This window comes from Capricornis sumatraensis, chromosome 19 (genome assembly GCF_032405125.1).
Source record: "Capricornis sumatraensis isolate serow.1 chromosome 19, serow.2, whole genome shotgun sequence".
Classification (NCBI taxonomy): Eukaryota; Metazoa; Chordata; class Mammalia; order Artiodactyla; family Bovidae; genus Capricornis; species Capricornis sumatraensis.
In genome coordinates, this window is record NC_091087.1 from 25,049,183 (window position 1) to 25,071,142 (window position 21,960).

The window sequence follows — 21,960 nt, forward strand, 5'->3', positions numbered from 1 at the left end:
CACTGTCCATCAGAATCCCCTCAGGGAAATTGAAAATCCAGACACTTCAGCCACACCTCAGGGCAATTAAACCAGAACCCCAAGAGTGTGACCCAGCCCGGCAAGCTCTTGAGAAGCACTGGCTTTACTGGAAACAACTTGAAGTGGTTTTTTTGGTTTAAACCTGGGTTTAAGTTTAGTCTCTCTGCTTTTCACCACACCAGCTTAACAAGTGACTTTCCTCTTTTCCAGCCTGGTTCTTCAGCTTTGAAATCGCCAGTTCAGTGTTTTCTAGACAAAATGACACCCTGAGCTGGAAAACCCTATAAATGTTCTACTGCTGATCCCAGAATGAGAGAGCTGGGGCAGAGCTATTTCCTTCCACACTGAAAAGCTATCCAGCTATGCAGGACAAAGAATTCTCGGTGAAGCCCAAGAAGACGTGAGGTTAAGACAAGGCTCTGAAAGTGAAAGTTAAGGTGAAGTCACTCAGTCGTGTCTGACTCTTTGTGACCCCGTGAACTGTAGCCCACCAGGCTCCTCCGTCCTTGGGATTCTCCAGGCAAGAATACTGGAGTGGGGTGCCATTTCCTTCTCCAGGGGAACTTCCCGACCCAGGGATCGAACCCAGGTCTCCCGCATTGCAGGCAGACGCTTTAACCTCTAAGCCACCAGGGAAGCCCAGATGGGGCTCTACTGCTTCCTAATTGCTCAAAGAAGTATACCCTCCATAGGCCTCAATTTCCTCATCTGGAAATGGGGAGAATAATGTTGTACTCTCCTTGCAAGTTTTTGTGAGTATCAGTTGATAAAGTGCCCCCAAGAGCAACTGATAAACTCTTACTACTTTAGCCAAGTTTCTTATTAATTTTGCCCAGCTCATATCCTCCTGCCCTCAGACTTTGTGGTTCACTTGGACCAACCACATCCCCCTGGACATGCTCTCTGGCTGAGGGATGGACATATGACCCAATCTGGCCAGTGAGCCTTTTGCTGGTTCTATTGAGAAAAAGAAGTTCTCTTTCTTTTGGGAGCCATCTGGCCCCCACAGGGAAGAAGCATTTCAAAGAATGAGAGCAACACAAAGAGAAGCAGAACAAGCGATGTTTAAAAACAAATTTCCAGTGACATCATGTGAGTATCTGCATGAATTCATTCTTTCATTCAACCTGTTACCACATTCCTCCTATAACAGACCATGTCATTTCTGGATACTCAGCATTTGGGATGAACAGAACAAAGACCCTACGTTTCTGGAGCACACATTCCAGTGGGGACTCCAAGCAATAAATACCAAGTAGATACAGAATTGCACTGAAGAATTGATGCTTGTGAAATGTAGTGTTGGAGAAGACTCTTGAGAGTCCCTTGGACTGCAAGGAGATCAAACCAGTTAATCCTAAAGGAAATCAGTCCTGAATATTCATTGAATGGACTGATGCTGAAGCTCCAATACTTTGGTCACCTGATGCAAAGAACTGATTCATTGGAAAAGACCCTCATTCTGGGAAAGATTGAAGGCAGGAGAAGGGGACAACAGAGGATAAGATGGTTGGATGGCATCACAACTCAATGGACATGAGTTTGAGCAAGCTCCAGGATTTAGTGATGGACAGGGAGGCCTGGCATGTTGCAGTCCATGGGGTCTCCAAGAATCAGACACAACTGAGCGACTGAACTGAGACACAGAATGGGCTTCAGATGGTAAAGATTCCACCTGCAATGCAGGAGACCTGGGTTTAATCCCTGGGAATCTACTCCGGAGAAGGAAATAGCTACCCATTCCAGTATTCTTGCCTGGAGAATTAATTCCATGGGCTGAGGAGCCTAGAGGGCTACAGTTCATGGGGTTCCTCAGTCCATGGGATCTCAAAGAGTCAGACAGGACTGAGCAACTAGCACTGTCACTTTTCACAGATGCAGAACACCATGTCAGGCAATAATAACAAGTGCTATGGAGAAAAATTAAAGCAGTGTAAGAGATGAAGACTGAAGGATAGGTGTTATGCAAGTAGAATGACTGAATCCACCTCTACTTCTGGACTTCCAAGCTTCGTGAGCCAATAAAGGCTGATTTTGCTAAGCCAGCTTGAATGGGTTTGCTATTAGTTGTCACCAAGATTCTCCATGAGTATGGTTTTACAACGTAGGGGTTGGTAATGACACTGATGAAGACAATTATAATAGCAGCACAAACACCTCTTGCAAAGAAACTGGATCACATCCCTGGGAATCCATGTCTAAGATATTTATGCCAATGGGACAGCTCACAGACCAGAAGTTATCAATGGATTTCCAAAAGTATTCTCTGTGGAATTAAATGCATGCAAGGGTCATTCCTCTGGATTCATCTGTGGCACCAGTTCATTTGCAAATCAGAAATTTAACTTTAAACAATGTGTTTAAATATCATATTACATCCCTTACATGAAGAATCTAAAAAGAAGTGATACAAATAACTTCAGTGTGTGCATGCTCAGTTATGTCTTACTCTTTGCAACCCCATGGACTGGAGCCCACCAGGCTCCTCTTCCATGGGATTCTCCAGGCAAGAATACTGGAGTAGGTTGCCATTTTCCTCTCCAAGGGATCTTCCCAACCTAGGAATTGAACCCTTATCTCCTGTGTCTCCTGCATTGGCAGCTGGAGTCTTTATCACTGTGACACCTGGCAGAAGCAGACTTCCAGAACCAACTCATGACTGTCAGTGGGGAGGGATGGGGGAAAGGGATAGTTAGGGAGTTTGGGATGGACATGTACACACTGCTATATTTAAAATGGATAACCAACAAGGACCTACTGTCTAGCACAGGGAACTCTGCTCAATGTTGTGTGGCAGCCTGGATGGGAGGGGAGTTCAAAGGAGAATCAGTTCAATTCAGTTGCTCAGTCATGTCGGACTCTTTGCGACCCCATGGACTGCAAAACACCAGGCTTCCCTGTCCATCACCAACTCCCAGAGTTTGTTCAAACTCAGGTCCATTGAGTCAGTGATGCCATCCAACCGTCACATCCTCTGTCATCCCCTTCTCCTCCTGCCTTCAATCTTTCCCACCATCAGGATCTTTTCCAATGAGTCAGTTCTTCGCATCAGGTGCCCAAAGTATTGGAGTTTCAGCTTCAGTATCAGTCCTTCCAATGAATATTCAGGACCGATTTCCTTTAGGATTGACTAGCTTGATTGGAGGAGAATGGATACATGTATATGTATGACTGAGTCCCTTTGCTTCCACCTGAAACTATCACAACATTGTTAATCAGCTATACTCCAAAGTGAAATAAAAAGTTTTTTTCAAATGTGTTTAGAAAGTTGAAGACATGGATCATCAAGTCAAACAACTCATCAGGTTAGTCATCTGTGACCACTTGGTGACAGTAGCATTGCCAGACAAACGCCTATCACTTATACGAATTTAAGGGAGACTCTAAAAGTGTCAGGAATAATGAAATATAATTAAGTGGCCAGTACCCACAGTTGGTTGATTCCTTACTATCCTCACGAAGTAGTTAAAAGCTGATAGTCACACACTCTGAATTTGCCCAAGCTCATTGACAACCAGACATCAAGAGTGAAAGTGCAAATGTAAAATAATATCATCACTCCCACAGTTTTCTGAGTTTGGGTCCTTCAATTTTAAATTCCTAACACCAAGAAAATTATGAAATGTTTCATAACTCACCCACACACACACCACACACATATAGAAAGACACACACACCGAGAGAAACACACAGAGAAACCACACGTATATAAATTCTGGTGTGAGGACTATTATTTAAACGATGCCTCAAGCGTGGAGTCTTCCCACCTCGATCTCTTAGAGGGACAGTGGGACATTCTTTATCATTTTGATGTATAGGATGTATGACCAAATAGAGGAAAATGTGAAACTGGAGCTTCTATCATCGTCCTCCTGGGCTGCCACACCCACACTGTGAATAATATTCGCCTTACTCATACTAAGACGTGTGCAAGCCAAGATGAGCCTACTCAAAAAACAAAGCATGGGCTTTAAGCCTTCCTGGAGCTGCTGGAATTGTCTTGTGTTTCTCTTCAACAAAATGCAACGATTGCTGAGACACTGCATTACCTGCTGGGCAGTACTGAACTAGACCGTGTGAGAACCTTTCCAGAATGCCAAACAGGTATTGTCTTCTGTGGCTGGGTTGTTTTAAAGAGATGCACCTCAGGTCTGAAATAAACTTTGCAAAGGCAGTTTCTGTCAAGAGTGCTGTGATTATGGTTTTGGCCCCTCTTTGCACCAGAATCTTGACTCCAAGAAACATTTATGATCTACTAGATATAGATGGATAGATACATACCTACATGCATACATACATAGGTCAACCTCTGCATGTCCTTAGTAATGTTGGAACATGGGATGTTACATAAGGAAAGCATTCTATAATCAACCAAGTTTGAAAAACACTATTTTTTTTTCTAAAGAAAAAAAGACTTCTAGGTGATAACACACACTGGTTAAGAAGAGTCTTTTAAATGAGAATGCACACTGTGGGGACTTCTCTGTTGATCCCCCAGTGGCTAAGACTCTGAGCTCCCAATTCAGGGAGCCTGAGTTCAATCCCTGGTCAGGGAACTAGATCCCACATACCACAAGTAAGACCCATTGCAGCCAAATGAATAAGTAAAAAGAAATAGCAAAAAACAATAGTAATAATAAAATAAATAAATTATAATGCACATTGTGAATGAGGCATGCTAAATGAGTCCCAAATTTATTTTATTAAAATTTTATGTGGGAATACCCTTTAACACCCCACAGAACACAATTTGGGACAAACTGAACTATAACAATGCAGTAGAATTCTTTATCCCCAGACTTCAGGATTCGACACAAATAAATGAGAATGTTTGAACTCACACACTATCTAAGGAGATTACACTCTGGGTTTAACTTAAGTATAATTAAATCTAACAACCTACAGATTTTATTAAAAAAAAAACCTCCCTACTTATGAATTTCCAAGTTATAAACTTTCCCGAAAGTGAAAGTGAAAGTCACTCACTCATGTCCGGCTCTTTGTGACCCCATGGACTATACAGTCCATGGAGTTCTCCAGGCCAGAACACTGAAGTGGGTAGCCTTTCCCTTCTCCAGGGGATCTTCCCAACCCAAGGATCGAACCCAAGTCTCTAGCATTGCGGGGAGATTCTTTACCAGTTTAACCACAAGGGAAGCCCATCAGCTTTCCTATATACAAACAAAAGCTACAAAACAAGATTGCATGAACTTGGCCTCCTGCCAACAGGTGGTGGTAGAATGTAGTGCAACTTCCTTTCAGTTTGGACCATAGAGTCCTTTGCTGATAAGTAGCAATCTTACCTCTTAGTTCTGCAGCCTTTGCTAGCATGGTTAATCCCACTGTGCCCAACATCTACAAGAGCAGCCAAAGTTTTACAGTGTCTGAAATAAAAGGTGTGTGATTGTGATGGAACTGAAAGAAGAAATCATAAAAGACTGAAAGTGCTGAGAAAATATAATGATTGCTGTTTTCATGTGCTGTGATTCACTCCAAAAGGATTCACAGGGATTTCCCTGGTGGTCCAGTGGTTGAGACTCTCTGCAGGGGGCACAGGTTCAAACCCTGGTCAGGGAACTAAGATCCCACACGCCACATGGGATGGCCAAAAAATAATAAATAAATAAATAAACCAGAGACTTTATTTCTAGAGCATTCAATTAAATGATGCACAGTCCAGAAAGAGAAAGTGCTTAGCATGCCAGATGCTATGCTATGTCATCCCTGATAATCAGCAAGAGGGGAGGGAAAAGAACAAGGCAAGAACTTGAGAGCAAGATGAGTACCTTGTGGGCTGCCCATGAGCCAGGTATTAATGCAGGACAAAGCTGAGACTTTGCTCAAGGACCTAATAGCAGAGTGGTCAAAGTGCTGCTATTGAGATGTGTGTTCACTCATTCATCATCTATTTTACTGAATGTCTAACATGAGCCAAACATACTTGCTGACTACTGGGAACATGATGGTGACTAAAAACGATGCAGTCCTTACCCTTGAAAACCTACAGTCAGTGGGAGATAGGGATAGATATAGGTGACAAAAAAACATGGAAGTGTAAATGCAATCAGTGCTATGAAAGAAACAAAACAGGAGGCTGTGATGGAAAGCCAGGGCAGAGGAAGCGGGTAGGTGATGTGGGGAGCTGATAACCAGGGGAGGATCAGAGGTTCCAGGCCCTTCAAGTCTGCACAGCTGTGTTAGAGTGAGTGGGGAGATGGAGAGCGCAGTGTCATGGCAGCTGAGGGACTCAGGAGATGCGGCTGGAGGCTGGAGGGAGTTACCCGCTCCACACACTTCCTTAGTGCACTGAGCTGCTTGGAAAAAAGATTGCGCATGAAATACTTATCAGTGTGAAGAAGCAGCATCTGCTGGTTTTAATGTTTCCAAGGACACATACTCTGATTAAGTTATGCTCCCAGGGCCTTGGTCCCTCTGGATTCAAACAAATAGACTTATGAAGAATGTAACCCGCTCTTAAATAGAGGAAGTGCTGTGTGCTATCTAGCAAGGCTGTGGTGTTAATTTTTAATTTCTTATCACTAAAGAACCAAGGAAGTGTTTAACTGGATTGAGCTGAGAGAACTGTTAACCCGGTCTGGATCTTTTCTACTTTGTGCAGCGAGGAGTCTGCTGAACCTCTGCTGTTCCTCCTACACTGACCTCACCCCAGACTGGTGTGCATTTCCTGGGGTCATGGGCTTCTGTTTGCAGACAACCCCTAGTTCTTATGTAACAGGTCAAAATTTAGTTCAGCATTTATCCATTATGCTCCTGTGCTTTCTAAGATTAGGTTTGGCTATGAGAAGTAGCAAATCCAAAATAAAAATGGCTTTAAAAGATGGAAGTTAATTTCTCCCTCAAATAAAAATTGAGAACTGAATAGTCTAGGGAGAATGGCAGCTCTGCTCCACTAGGTCTTCAGGAAGTCAAGCTCCTTCTCTCTAACAGCTCTACCAGCCACAGCCTCTGTTTACCTCATGAGCCAACATGGTTGCTCCAGCTCCAGCCATCAACTCTCAGACAGCAGGAAAAAGAAAAGGAAGAAAAGTCCTCTTAAGGAAGTTTCCTAGTACCTGCACTCATCTCTTCTACTTATATCCCATTGGCTAGGACTAGTCATCCCACTCCAGTACTCTTGCCTGGAAAAATCCCATGGGTGGAGGAGCCTGGTAGGCTGCAGTCCATGGAGTCGCTAAGAGTCAGATACGACTGAGTGACTTCACTTTCACTTTTCACTTTCATGCATTGGAGAAGGAAATGGCAACCCACTCCAATGTTCTTGCCTGGAGAATCCCAGAGACGGGGGAGCCTGGTGGGCTGCCATCTATGGGGTCGCACAGAGTCGGACACGACTGAAGCGACTTAGCAGCAGCAGCAGCAGGACTAGTCATAGAATATACCTAGCTGCAAGGGAGTCTGTAAATTTATTCTCTACAAAAATAAAAGAAGAAAGGGCTGCCTAATCCAACAAGCCCTGAAAGTTATGTTACCAGTTTTGTCCCCCAGTTTCCATGGCTCTGCTGTGCTTCTTTTCATCTGTAGCCCTACCTCAGCTCCCTCTGGGTTCTGCTGTTTAGAAGTCATATCTCCTTCTTCTTTGGGAAGAAAAGACACATTGCAATTTTGTCAGCACTGAAAACGGCTCTTTGAGAAAAGCTCAGACACTAAGATATATATCATGAGTTATTAGAAAATCATGTGTCTAGATTGCAGTAGCTGATAAATTTATCATTTATCATCTTAATGTTCACTGTCCTGGGGACATTAAGTGGTAATGCTGATATTAGCAAGGGAGCAAAGTAGGAAATTAATTTTTATGGAAAAATCATGTTATACTTCACATGAATTCTTTACCCACTTAGAATTCCCAAGAAATAATTACTGACTCAGAGAAATTCATTGATTATAATACTTCACTCAATATCTGTTTCTTGAGCATCTACTATGTGTCTGATACTACTTAGGTACTTGGACTCCAGCAGTGAAGAAGAACTTTGTCCTCATGGTCCTTGTATTCTAGTGGTGGAGAAAGAAGCAATAAACAAGAAAACAACTCAATAATATACTCTCAGATAGTAGGTAAGAGGAGAGAATGGGGATAGTAGAGGACAATTCTAATAAAAGGTGATATAATTATGAACCAATAATCATAGCTAATTCTTACACAAATTTACCATGGTGGTGGCGGTGGTTTAGTTACGAAGTCATGTTCAACTTTTGTAGCCCACCAGACTCCTCTGTCCATGGGGTTTCCCAGGCAAGAACACTGGAGCAGGCTGTCACTTCCTTCTCCAGGAATGTATCATGCCATAGGCATTATCTTAAGACTTTCTATCTACACCAACTCATTTAATCCCCACAATTCATCTACTCAGGCACATAGAGTCCTTACCTTGTTCAAGGTGGCAGAACTGGAATTGGAACCCAGTCAGGCTAGCTCCAGAGTACTTGCTCTTTAGGCTACATGAGAAGTTGCTCCTGAGAGAATGAGTAGGAGCTAGATGTGTGAAGACCCAGGGAAAGAACATTCCAGAAAGTGGGATTAGCAAGGATAAAGATTCTGAGGCTGGACCAAGCCAGGATACTTGGAGAACCCCAGGAAGGTCAGCATGACTGAAGACTGGAGCTGGCCAGTTAGGAGGAGAATACAAGAGAAAGAGGCTGAGGTCTGCTGACTCAGGGCTGGGTAAGCCAGCCCAGGTAAGAAGCTTCCAGTCACAGAAGCGGGTCTATGTGCCACCTTCTTCCCCAATGCTCCGCCCTCTCAGTGTGACACTGCTGAGCCACACTCAGCCACAGAGCACCCAGGACCGTCTGCCAACATTGATATAAGAGCCCTCTTGGGACTTCCCTAGAGACTCGGTGGTTATCAATATGCCTGCCAATGCAAGGGACATGGGGTCAATCCCTGGTCTGGGAAGATTCCACATGCAGCAGGGTAACCAAGCCTGTGAGCCACAACTACGGAAGCCCACATGCCTAGAACCTGTGATCCTCAACAAGAAACATCACTGCAATGAGAAGCCTGCATACCGTAACTGAAGAGTAGCCCCTGCTCACCGCAACTAGAAAAAGCCTGTGCTCAGCAACAAAGACCCAGCATAGTCAAAAATTAACTACTTAAAAAAAAAAGCTGTTGATCCTAGAGTCAGGAGGCACCATTTTTTCTTTTATAATCTCTCTTCTTTATACTGTGACTGATCACAGGTGCTTCCAGGGCTCTTTGGAGGAAGAATCCCACATCTTCCATCCCTATCTCGGCCGCAGTATCTAGGCAGAGCGTTTCTGCACCCTTCTGACCACGAGCAGGTGGAGCTGCAGAAGGCATGAGTTCTGAGCTGTCAAGTGGTCTGCTGCACACACCTGTGCCTGGAAGGGCCTCTTTCCTTGGAGGTGTCCGCAGTGGGCATGGGGCTCACCTCCTCAGGCAGGTGATTAATAGCACCTAATAATTCAGCCCCTGGATCCATGGCTTACTGAGGTCTGGGGTGGCTGTTAAGAAGTATCAGTTGAGATCCTGCCTGAAGTATTTTAGCCAGTATCACAGGCTCTGTGTCCACAGCAACATCTTGTATTGAGAAGTCACCCATACGCTTATTCCATGAGACACACATCACCTTCTCATTCTGCTACTTGAAAACCTTCAAAGACTTGTGTACATGGCTTTTCAATGATCCAATTTCTGTCTCACTGTCTAGTTTCATCTCCCATCACTTTCCATCATGCCCACTTTTCTCCTTCAAGTCAAGCACTTTACTATTCCCCAAACACACAGGAAGCTGGTTAAGGCTCTCCTGTCTACCTGGAATGTCTGCCCATCTTCTCTGTACTTCAAACTTTTACTCAGAGTCCACATCACCTGTAGAACTTTCTCTGACTTCCCCAGACAGAGTTCGATGATTCTTCCTGCCTAACCAAGTAGCCCCTTGTACATCGTGCCATAATAATGTTCACCTGCCTTCACATCCATCACATGCACTGCTTGAGGCAGGGTCCAGTTTCTATTTACTTTTGTCCTGCAGTAAAATTTCAGAGTTTTCTCCAGAAGGATCCAGCACATGTCCTGCTCGGAATTATTCTTGGGCACCATTATATAGGCTTTACTGCCCTTGTGAACGGAATTTTTCTCCATTGGACTTTCTAGTTAATAACTGCTGATATAGAAAGAGAAAACAAGTATCACATATTAATGCATATACATACGGAATCTGGAAAAATGGTACTGATGAACCTATTTGCAGGGCAGGAGACATAGGGAACAGACTTGTGGACACCGTGGAGGAAGGAGAGGGTGGAACAAATTGCGAGACTAGCACTGACATATATCTGCTACCATGTACAAAACAAACAGCTAGTGGGAAGCTGCTGTATAACACAGGGAGCTTAGCTCCATGCTCTGTGATGACCTACAGCATCACCTGGTGCAAAGATAAACGTCAAGTTCCAACCCTCTTCCTCCCTACTTACTTAAGCCATCCCCAATGCAATAAATTTTAACTCTTTGGGGTGATTATTTTGAATTGTATCTTGCTATCTCTAAATATCACGCTTAAACTGCTATTTCTTGATTCATTTTTTGTAGGAACGATCTGTTAACTTCCCACTAAAGATGAAGTGCAAGGTCTTTCCTCTCCCTTCCCCTTCCACTCCCCCACCATCAATACCCACATACTTTCCATACATATTACCTTACTAGAGCTGTTGTAACAAAGTACCACAAACTGGATATTTTTTTAAAAGATTTATTTATTTGTTGATTTTGTTTTGACCACACCACATGGTGTGGCATGTGGGGTCTTAGTTCCCAGACCAGAAATCAAACTCATGCCCCCAGCAGTGAAAGCACAGAGCCTTAACCACCCCAGGGCCACTAGAGAAGTCCCCTGGACATCTTAAACAATAAGAATGCATCGTCTCACAGTACTGGAGGCTAGAAGTCCAAAATCTGAGTGTTTGTAGGGTTATTTCCTTCTGAGAGTTGTGTGGAAGAATCTGCTCCAAGCCTCTCTCCTTGTTTCCAGTGGGTTTTCGGCAACCTTCGGCCTGCCTTGGCTTGTGGCAGCTTAGCCACAGTCTTCACATGGTGTTCTTGCTGTGTCTCTGTCTCTATGTCCAAATTTCCTCCTTTGATAAGGACACCAGTCATACTGGAGTAGAGCCAACCCTAAAGACCTCACCTTAACTTGATCATCTACAAAGACCTTATTTCCAAATAAGGTCACAGTCACAAGTACTGGGGGCTAGGACTCAAATCCATAAGACCACCCTTCCAGAACTATGTACGGAGAAGGCAATGGCACCCCACTCCAGTACTCTTGCCTGGAAAATCCCATGGATGGAGGAGCCTGGTGGACTGCAGTCCATGGGGTCGCTAAGATTCAGGTACGACTGAGCGACTTCACTTTCACTTTTCACTTTCATGCATTGGAGAAGGAAATGGCAACCCACTCCAGTGTTCTTGCCTGGGGAATCCCAGGGATGGTGGGCTGCCGTCTGTGGGGTCGCACAGAGTCAGACATGACTGAAGCGACTTAGCAGCAGCCAGAACTATGTAATTACACCATCACTCTGGTTAGATTAATGTGCAGTATTTATATTGTAATGAACTTAATTCTCAGTTATTCAGAGCTAAGCAATGTAGTCCATTTCCTTTCCTGGATAATTTTCATATCCCTGAAGTTAATAATTGTTATTCTGTTTGATTAAGTTTTTATGTTATCACTAATTCAACTCAAAACTCCCTGCCGGTCATCTAAATATTTTTCCATTACATTCACTCATCTCAACTGCCCTATCAATTTCATCTTGATGAATTCCCCCTCCTCAAGCTTTTTGACCTTCTCTAATCTGGTCAGATTCCTCTTTGGAAAATGTTCACTATTATGCTGGAGTTTTTCCTTATTTCTTGTCTTTTGGATCAGTTGTCTTATTTATTAGTTACTCCTTAGATTTATAAAGCATAGTTTCCTGAAAAAGAGTGTGTGGGAGATAAATATTTGAGACATTAGTCCCAATAATGTGTGTATTCTACATTCATGCTCAATGGATAGCTTGGCTGGGTATAGAAAGATAGGTATGAAATCCTTTCCCTTTAGAATCTTGATAGCACTACTCCATAGCTTCCAACACTGCTGTTGAGAAAGGTGAATTATTCTACTTCCTGATTATTCAAATGAACCTATTTATTTCTCTCTGGAAGCTTCTTAGAGCTTCTTTTGGTCTTCAGTTAAGGTAGACAGAATTCTAAGATGATCCTCAATGAGTTACACCCTTGTATTTTCTGAGTGTGAACAGAAGCTGTAATCTGCTTCTAGCCAACAGAATATGGCAAAGGTGATGCAATAGTCACTCAGGTGATTATATTGTATAAGATTCTGTCTTCCATGGAAGCAACCTAAACATCCATGGACAGATGAATGGATAAAGAAGATGTGGTGTGTATGTGTGTGTGTGTGTGTGTGTGTGTGTGTGTATGTATGTATGCATATATATATATATATATATATATATATATACACACACACAGAATATCATTTAGCCATAAAAACAATGAAATAATACCATTTGCAGAATGGGTAATATATTGATTGACCTAGAGATTACCATCTAAGTAAAGTAAGTCAGACAAAGACAAATACCATATGATAGTGCTTATATGTGGAATCTAAAAAAAAAAAAAACGAGATGAATAAACTTGCAAAACAGAAATAGAGTCACAGATGTAAAAAACAAACATGGTTACTGTGGGGAAAGGGAAGGAGAGGGATATATTGGGAGATTGGGACTGACATATACACAATACTATACACAAAGTCGATAACAATAAGGACCAACTGTATAGCACAGGGAACTATACTCAATACTCTGTGATGACCTATATGGGAAAAGAGCCTAAAGAAGAGTGGATATATGTACATGTATAACTGATTCACTTTCCTGTAGAGTAGAAATACAACACTGTAAATCAACTATCCTCCAATTAAAAAAAATTTTTTAAGACTGTGTCTTACACATGTACCCCAATATTCATTACAGCAATATTTACAATTGCCAGGACACAGAAGCAACCTAGATGTCCATTGACAGATGAATGGATGAAGAAGTTGTGGCACATTTATACAACAGAATACTACTCAGCCATAAAAAGGAACAAATTTGAGTCAGTTGTGGCGAGGTGGGTGAACCTAGAGTCTCTTATAGAGAGTAAAGTCAGTCAGAGAGAGAAAAGCAATTATCATAAGTTAACACATATATATGGAATCTAGGAAAATGGTGCTGATGAACCCAGCAGAGAACGGGCTTGTGGCCACAGCAAGGGAAGGTGAGGGTGGGATGCACTGAGAGAGCAGCTGACAGATATTCTCTGCCATGTGTAGAGAGGATAGCTCGTGAGAAGTCACTAAATAACACAGGGACCCAGCCCGTGCTCTATGATGACCTAGAGGGCTGGGCCGGGAGAAGGGAGGGAGGGAGGGAATATACTCCATTCATTCATGTTGTTGTATGGAAGGAACCAACATAAAATTGTAAAGCAATTTTCCACCCATTAAAAAATAAATAATTTTTTTAAAAAAAAACAGTAAAAGAAAATAAGACTCTGTCTTAGACTGGAGTGAGAGAGTCTCCTGTGGGCTTTGAGGAAGTTCATGGCCATGTTATGAGAGGCATTAAGTACATTTACCAAGTTGTTATTGCAACTATCACCACTAATACTTCTAAAAGTTTTCATCATCCCAAACAGAAGCCCTGTACCCATTAAGTAAAAACTCCCATTTCTAACTGCTTTTTATATAGCTTTCCACCAATCTTTTTCCCAGCCTCCTCCTCCAGCTTCAAAAGTTTCTAATGTAAGCAGTCTCTGAGCCTTCACACTCTGCTGTGTACATCTGGTTGATTCTGAGGATTCTCCTGGTTCAGGATTCTGCTAGCTTAGGAGTCTTCTTTCTTATATCAGCTACATAAGTTACCATTCACCCATCTGCTTTCCAGCTCCCCAAATGATGTTGTCTCCATTTTCATCCTCCCCATCGCTGTGGATTTATGGGGAAAAAAAAACTTTACCAAGAATTTTAGTGGCATTTCAGAACAAAGAGAATTTAAATGACTGTGCTTAATCTACCATTTTCACCAAAAAGTCAATTGGATATGTAGATCTTATATCTAGCCACCTTGCCAAATGTGCTAACTTCTAACAACTTTTCAGCTCATTTCTTAAGTAGATGATCACATTGTGTACAGATAATAAGAGTTTTCAGGCTTCTTGCAATATGGTCTGTTAAGTTGATGGAGTTCTCCCCTTTGGCTACAGACAAATAGAAACAATTGATATTATTTTTTAAAATATGGCTGCACAGAAAGAAAGAGGGAAGGAGGGAGGGAGGGAGAGATGTAATAGTGCCAGTAACTAAGACAGCAGTCAGATCTAAAAAGGTACAGGAAAGGTCATGACCACCCACAGAGGGTCTGCGGTCATGGATCAGGGTTCCAACACCTACGTAGGTATAGGAAATCTCGCCTTGGCCCTTTAAGTGGGAACCTGAGACTGAGCTGCAAGAGGTGCTTTCTGTGTCCCATGTCAAATACCATTGGCCAGCCTCTGACTTCCATGTGGAAGATGATAGTATCCCACAACCTACAGCAAGCACCTAAGAACAGGGGCCAGGTCATGTGGGGCTTAACAGGCCAAGGTAGGTAGGAAGTTTGGAAAGAGTGTATATGCACAGTGGTATTGTCTTCCTCACTTGCTTCCCAGGTAGAGTTACTGGTAAAGAAGCTGCCTGCCAACGCAGGAGATGTCAGAGATCTAAGAGCTGGATCCCTGGGTTGGGAAGATCTCCTGGAGGAGGCCATGGCAGCCCACTCCAGTATTCTTTATATATATATAAATTTACATATATATATTAATTGAATGATAATTGCTTTACAATGTTGTGTTGGTTTCTGCCATACGTCAGTGTGAGTCAGCCACAGGTATACATATGTCCCCTCCCTCTTATTCTTGCCTGGAGAATCCCATGGACAGAGGAGCCTGGCAGGCTACAGTCCATAGAGTCACAAAGAGTCAGACATAACTGAATTGATTTAACACACACACACATTATCTCATTTATATTTCCAAAAGATTTCTGTGGTTGCTCTGTGGAGAAATGGATGTTAGTAGAAGCAGGGGAAGAAGATAGGAGGGCACTGCAGCAGACAAGGGTAGTGTTCTGACTAACGGTCACTGCATAAAAAACCAGATTTAGTGGCACCAAAACAATAGCCATTCTATTATGCTCACGGCTTCTGTGAATCAAGAATTCAGAAAGGGCACAGGGACGATGGCTTCCCCCTGCTCCATGGGGTCTGAATTCTCAGCTGGGAGGTGTCAAATGGCAAAATGGCTGGGAAACGCAAAAGCTTGGTTTAGCTGGAACTGTCAACTGGAACCCCCTACTTGTGCTCTCCTGGACTTCCTCACAGCAGGACAGCTCATTACAAAAGGGAGTATTTAAAGGGAGTGTTTCAAGAGAACCAAAGAGAAGTCTTTGATGACCTATCTTGAGAAGCCATATGATATCATTTCCACCATATGTTATGGGTCAAAGTGGTCCCAAGACCATGGAGGTTCAAGGGGAGGGAACATTAACCTCCACCTCTTGAGGAGAGGAGTGCAAAAGAGCTTGAAGACCATGATTTTAAATCGCTAAGGGAGAGATGACTGTGGTTATGACTATTGCCATAGAAATAGATACTGTGGGAGAAGACAGATTCAAGACGCATTCAGAAGTCAAGCCAAAAACCTTGCCACTGAATTGTATGCTCAGGAAAGGGGAGCGGGAGGGGTGATATAAAAGAAATGAATCCGAGATGACCTCTTTGGCCTGAGCATGTGGGTAAATGGTAGTGCCAGTTATAAGACAAGGATGAAGTCATCCCCAAAAGGTTTTATTTCATATAAAAGGAAAGGTTAAAAGAAAATTACATATTTACCAACTAATATATATATACAGACTTTGCGCTTGAAATGTGTTTTTTTCTCTAATCTTTAAAACACCCCTGTGAAGTAGGCATTATTATTTCCATTTTTCAGATGTAGAAACCAAGTTCCCACAGGTAAGTTACTTGCATAAGGTTACACGGCAAGTAAGAGACAGAGCCAGGATTCAAACCTTAAAGGCTCTGCTCTTTCCATTCAACTACACTCTTTCCCAAGGGGTCACTGAAGCTCAGAAAGATGAAGTAACTTGCCCAAGATCACACGGCTAGGAAATGACAGAGCCAGAGTTTGAAGCAAGTTCTGGCCCTCATCTCCTCTTAACCATACAGGCGGTGATTGAAGGTAACAGACCAGGCATATCAAGAAGAATACAAATTCTCTTGAGTAAGAGAGGTAAGGTTCCTCATGGCCCTCAGCGATGGCCTGGATGGTCTCACACACATCACAGTGCTCTATGAATTGAAGGTGATCATCAATTAAAATAGAAAGAACTATGAAAAGGTAAAAAGGCCTTGACCTAAAAGTTACTCCTTAAAAACTGTCCACAGATCACTCTATCTGCTCAGGGCATGATGTTATAGATGTTCCTTGAAGACAGAGCTGCATGAGTGTTTGCCCAAAGTGAAGAGTGGTATCGTCGACTTGTGAGGTACAGGAGAGAAGCTGTCTGTGCTGCTTAAATCATGAATCTTTGATCATCCATATCCAGCGTCTTTGATGCTGGCAGCAATCTGCAGTTGGCGAAAATTAACGCTCAGGTAGGAAACAGGTTAAAGAGGCAGTGAGAAGAGAAATTGAGGTCTTAGATCTTAACGGTCATACCCTTTTCCTCCGTCTGTTCCGCACTCAGAAGAGGGGCTTGTTTATCATTTCTCTCTTCCACTGGAAGTGAAATTTCTTGAGATCCTGGACTTATCTGTCATGTTCATTCAGTCTCTAGTATCTAATAAAGGATCTGCTATGGACCAGGTCCTCAGTAATTACTTGTTGAGTAGATGAATCGATAACCTAGTTAATATTCTTTACACCTACACTATAGAGTGACATCTCTCTTTCACTGGTGAAATTTCAGGGAGCCAAATCAGTTGCAGACTTCCCATCCCACCTGTCCACCACCTGGACCACACAACTTCATCCCAAGAACAGCACAGGATGTCCTGATGTCTGGCACTCTGCCTGGCAGGCAGCCCTCCGTCCATGAGCCTATTGGTACCTCCTAGGCCAAGAGAGTGTCAGAGGCACCAGGCCACCACTGTGATGCCCACTTGTATCTCTCCAGGATGCCGGTCCCGCAGCCAGAAGCAGCTAGGACACAGTCTCAGCCATGACTCCAGCCTGTCCCCAGCCTGACTACACCAACCCGCCAGCCTCAGTCCCTTGCTCACAGTCACCAGCCAGAGCCACTGGATTCAGTGTGGGGCTCAGCTCAGGATATCTGATGACCTTAGGCACCCATAAGAGTGAAAAAGAAGGCAAGGGGAGCAAGGGAGAAAAGGAGAAAGAGGAAATGGCAAATGGACACTCGTTTCAAAATGAACGGGTTTAGGTAGGAGGACAGAAAAGGACAACATGAGAAACTCTCTCTTCTTAGAATGAATTTTTCCCAAACGTGTCAAATTCTTCTCCAGAAACTTGAATAAATTGTAATCAAAGCTCCTCATGAACCTTGGAGGCAGACAGACTGGTTTTGATTTCTGGCTCTGTGGCTTCCGTGGCCTCTCTGGACCTGTTCTCTCCCTGTAAAGTGGGGAAAGAGCTTGTAGGAAGGAGCCTGAGAAAATTCACCAAGAGCTCATTTTGTGTGCCTCATAGCCACTCAAAAAAGTATTCATTTTTCCCCTCCCCTTGCCCTCCCACTCTATCGAGCCCCTGCTTTGGGTTGGGCTTCATTTGTGAATTTATCTGTTCCACAGCCTCTCAAAAGCATGTGACCATGATTGCGAGCTCAGGAAAGAAATCTATTTATGAAGGAGACCTATGATAAATAAGTTATTACACCCCAAGCTAGCAGTCAGCTGAAGCTGTTCCAGAGAACATATCTGTCTTCGATGTTGCAGCTCATCCAAGAGTCTTGTGGTGAGATAAACCAGGGGGCTGCATGGGGAGGGGCCGGTACACAGGTAGGGACAGGGGAAGAGAAGGAGGGGAGTAAGATCACACACTCACACACACACACACACACACACACACACACACACACACACACACGTGAGCTCAGCGATGCTCCAAGAGGCAGTGCAGGGAGCAGAGAGGGTCCCCTCTCCGGTCAGGAGACTGGGTTCCCTGAGGCTGTTTCCTTCTCTGGATCTGGGTCTTCTTATCCATAAAGCAAAAAGAATCAGAAAGGGTGGCCCTGAAGTCCCTCGTGCCCTGACAGTCTGGTGCACAGAGACTTCCCCTGCCCAGGCCCGCTATCACGATGCCAGCTGGGCCTCAGCAGTGTCCTGGGACTGGCCTGGGAAAGCCGATAGGGTGAGGAGGCCAGCGGTACGCATCACACACAGCATCTCCTAGCTGTAGGCATGATGAACTCAGTAGTAACAGCAGCAGATCTGTGACTCGGGGAACTTAAAAACTTTGGCTCAATCCCTGAATCCCTTGCTTCCTACCTCCAGGGCCCTTTTCTTAATGCAAAGCCCAAGCATTCGAAGAACTCAACCTCAGACCTTTCCTCCCATGTCCCCAAGATGGAAAAAAGGCTGGGTTTACAGGGGACCCTTTCCGCAATGGCTCAGCAGGTAAAGAATTTGCCTGCAATGCAGGAGACACAGGAGACGTGGGTCCAATTCCTGTGTCGGGAAGATCCTCTGGAGAAGGAAATGGCAACTCACTCCAGTATTCTTGCCTGTGAAATCCCATGGACAGAGGAGCCTGGTGGGCTTCACTCCATGGGGTCACAAATAGTCGGACATGACTGAGTAACTAAGTGCGTGCATGCGCGCTCACGTAGACACACACACACACACACACACACACACACACGGGTTACTGCAAATTAGATTCAAAGCAGAGCAGGGAAAGGAGGCCACCATTCTAATATGAGCAGAACAATAAAGTCAGTAATAATAACAGCTCTGGTCTCATTCATTTAGCGTGTAAGGAGGTGGGTCTCATTTCATTCTTTCTGTGTCCCTATGAGAAGGTGCTGCTATTATCCTTACTGTGCAGAGGAGGAAACCGAGGCCCAGGGAGGTTAACGAGTTCATCCATGATGAGTTAGTAGGTGGCAGGGTTCTGACTCCAGGCAGAGCTTGATTTCAGGCCGAGCCTATTGAAACCAAAGCTTGTCCTCAGAGCTTGCAAGCTGGAGGCCTCTGCCACTGCACGATGCAAAAAGAAGGTTCTAAAGAAGACAGGTACCATGGGAATATCCTGGGCAGAGACAAGACACCAGACACTTCCAGTGGAGCCTCAGAAATCCAGGAAGGAGAAGCAGGAGGGTGAGCTGGGTCCTGGACCACAGGCCCAGAGGATTCTGGGAGCTCCCTGGGAGGAATTTGAGGGTGGCAGCAGTCACTATAAATGTCCCTGAAATGCAGCTGATGGGAGCTGTACCCACCAGGCACTTCGATGCAGACAATAAAAGCCACTTCTGGTCAGTATACCTGATAGAGGAAAGGAGGGTGTTGGAAAGAGGTCAGAAGAACTAATGAGAACCCCAGAGTATGTGGGAGAAGTCAGTAGAGACCCGGCAGCCACCAGCCCAGTTCACACCGGAGGAAAAGGTTGACTGGGACCCTGCTCATGGGGCTTTCCACCATCCTGGCACCAACACCCTGTGGGTGAGGCTCCTCAACTCCCCTCAGTCGTCTCTGCCTCAGTGATTCGTCTCTGCTGCTCCTCCACCTGTGCACCACTCCCTTCACATTCGTGGGTCCAGGGAGCAGCCTCCAAGGGCCCAGACTAGGATGGGTGAGTGTGTGAGTGTGTGCGAGTGTGAGAGAGTGTGTGTGTGCGTGAGTGTGTGTGTGAGTGTGTGTGTGACAGTGTGTGTGAGTGTGTGTGTGAGTGTGTGAGTGTGAGTGTGTGTGTGAGTGTGTGTGTGTGACTGTGTGAGTGTGTGTGTGAGTGTGTGTGTGAGTGTGCGTGAGTGTGAGAGTGTGAGTGTGTGTGTGAGTGTGTGTGTGTGACTGTGTGAGTGTGTGTGTGAGTGTGCATGAGTGTGAGAGAGTGTGTGTGTGTGTGTGTGTGAACGTATGAGTGTGTGAGGGCGTGGCGAGAGGGAGAGGTGGGGGGCGGTGGATTCCAGTAGAGGAAGTGACTGGCCTCTTTTGCCTCCCACCAAGATTTTCTCAAAGCAGGGATTCTCCTAAATAAAATGTGTGCCTGGATGTTGGGTAGCCAAATGGGACAAGATCCACCTGAGATGCTGAGCCAAGTTTGTGATGGCCACAGAGGACTTCTCAGACACTCCTGGGAGGTGGACAGGGCAGGTACTAGGATACTGCCCTGGGTGGGAAATGGGTTCAGGCGATGACGTGGCCAGCCAGTGGTGTGGGCCACGGCTGAGGACCCACAGGCCTTGCCTCTGCTCTGCACAATACCTTTCCTGTGATGGCAGCTGACACACCCACCTGGAACACGGGCTCCCCAGAAGTCTCTGATGCCACCCCAGGGTGCCTCCCAGGGCACCTGCCTCACACAGGGCTCCATTCCTCCTGCCCGGAGACCGTAATGGGCAAGTAAGACATCATGCGCCCCTCCATCCTTCTCATCTGTCCTCTGCCCGCTTCACTCAGCCGCTTCTAGCGCCTCTAGGAAAGGGCCAGAGGGCTAGGGAGGGAGGAGAAATAAGGGTCAGAGCTGTTCTCACTGGACTGTTACTATCGTGTTCTGCCACTGATGATTTTTTTTTAAAAAATTATTATCAGTAAGAACACTTAACGTAAGACCCACTTGACAAATTTTTTTTCTTTATTTTTTGGCTGCATCTGGGTGCATGTAGGATCTTAGTTCTCAGAGCCAAAATTGAACCCACAGCCCTGGCATTGGAAATGTGGACTCTTAACCACTGGACTACCAGGGAAGTCCCCACCCTTAACAAAATTTTAAATGCACATTAGGTATTGTTAACCATAGGCATGATGTTGTATACAACAGATTTCTAGAACTTCCTCATCTTATATAACTAAAACTTCACATCCATTAAACAGCAACTCCTATTTTCCCCTCCCTGCAAACCTCAGCAACCACTGTTCTCCTCTCTGTTTCTATGAGTTTAACTATTTTAGATCCCTGGCTTATTTCACTCAGCATGATGTCCTCCAGGTTCAGCCATGTTGCTGCAGATGGTAGGCTCTCCTTTTCTAAGGCTGAATAGTATTCTATCCTATGTATATGCCACATTTCCTTTATCCATTCGTCCATCAATGGACATTCAGGTTGTTTTCACATCTCGGCTGCACATAGTGTTGGGATAAACATGGGAGCGCAGATAATCTCTTTTGAGATCTTGACTTCAATTCTTTTGGATGTAAACCCAGAAGTGGGATTGCTGGATCATATGGTAATTCTATTTTCTACTTTTTGAGGAACTGCCATACAGTTTTTCATAGCAGCTGCACCCATCAACAATATACAGGAGTTCCATTTCTCCTTGTCCTAGTCAAAACTTGTTATTTTTTTGTTTTGTTTTCTGATAATAGCCATCTTAAGTGATATGAGGTAATAATTCACTGCAATTTTGAGCTGCAGGATTAGTAATGTTAAGCATCTTTTCCTATATCCATTGGCCACGTGTATGTCTTCTTTGGAGAAATGTCTCTTCAAGTTTTTGTGCGTTTTTAATTGAGTTGTCTGGCTTTTTGCTACTGAGCTGTAGGAGTCTGTAGGGGTTCTGAGAGTCCAGGCCTCCCCCTTTGGGGACCTCTGTGTGTGTGCTGTCTTTGTGAAAGGGAAGTGCTATCCGGTGATGCCTCACCACTTCTTCTAGAGTCCACATCCAGTGGCACAACCCACAC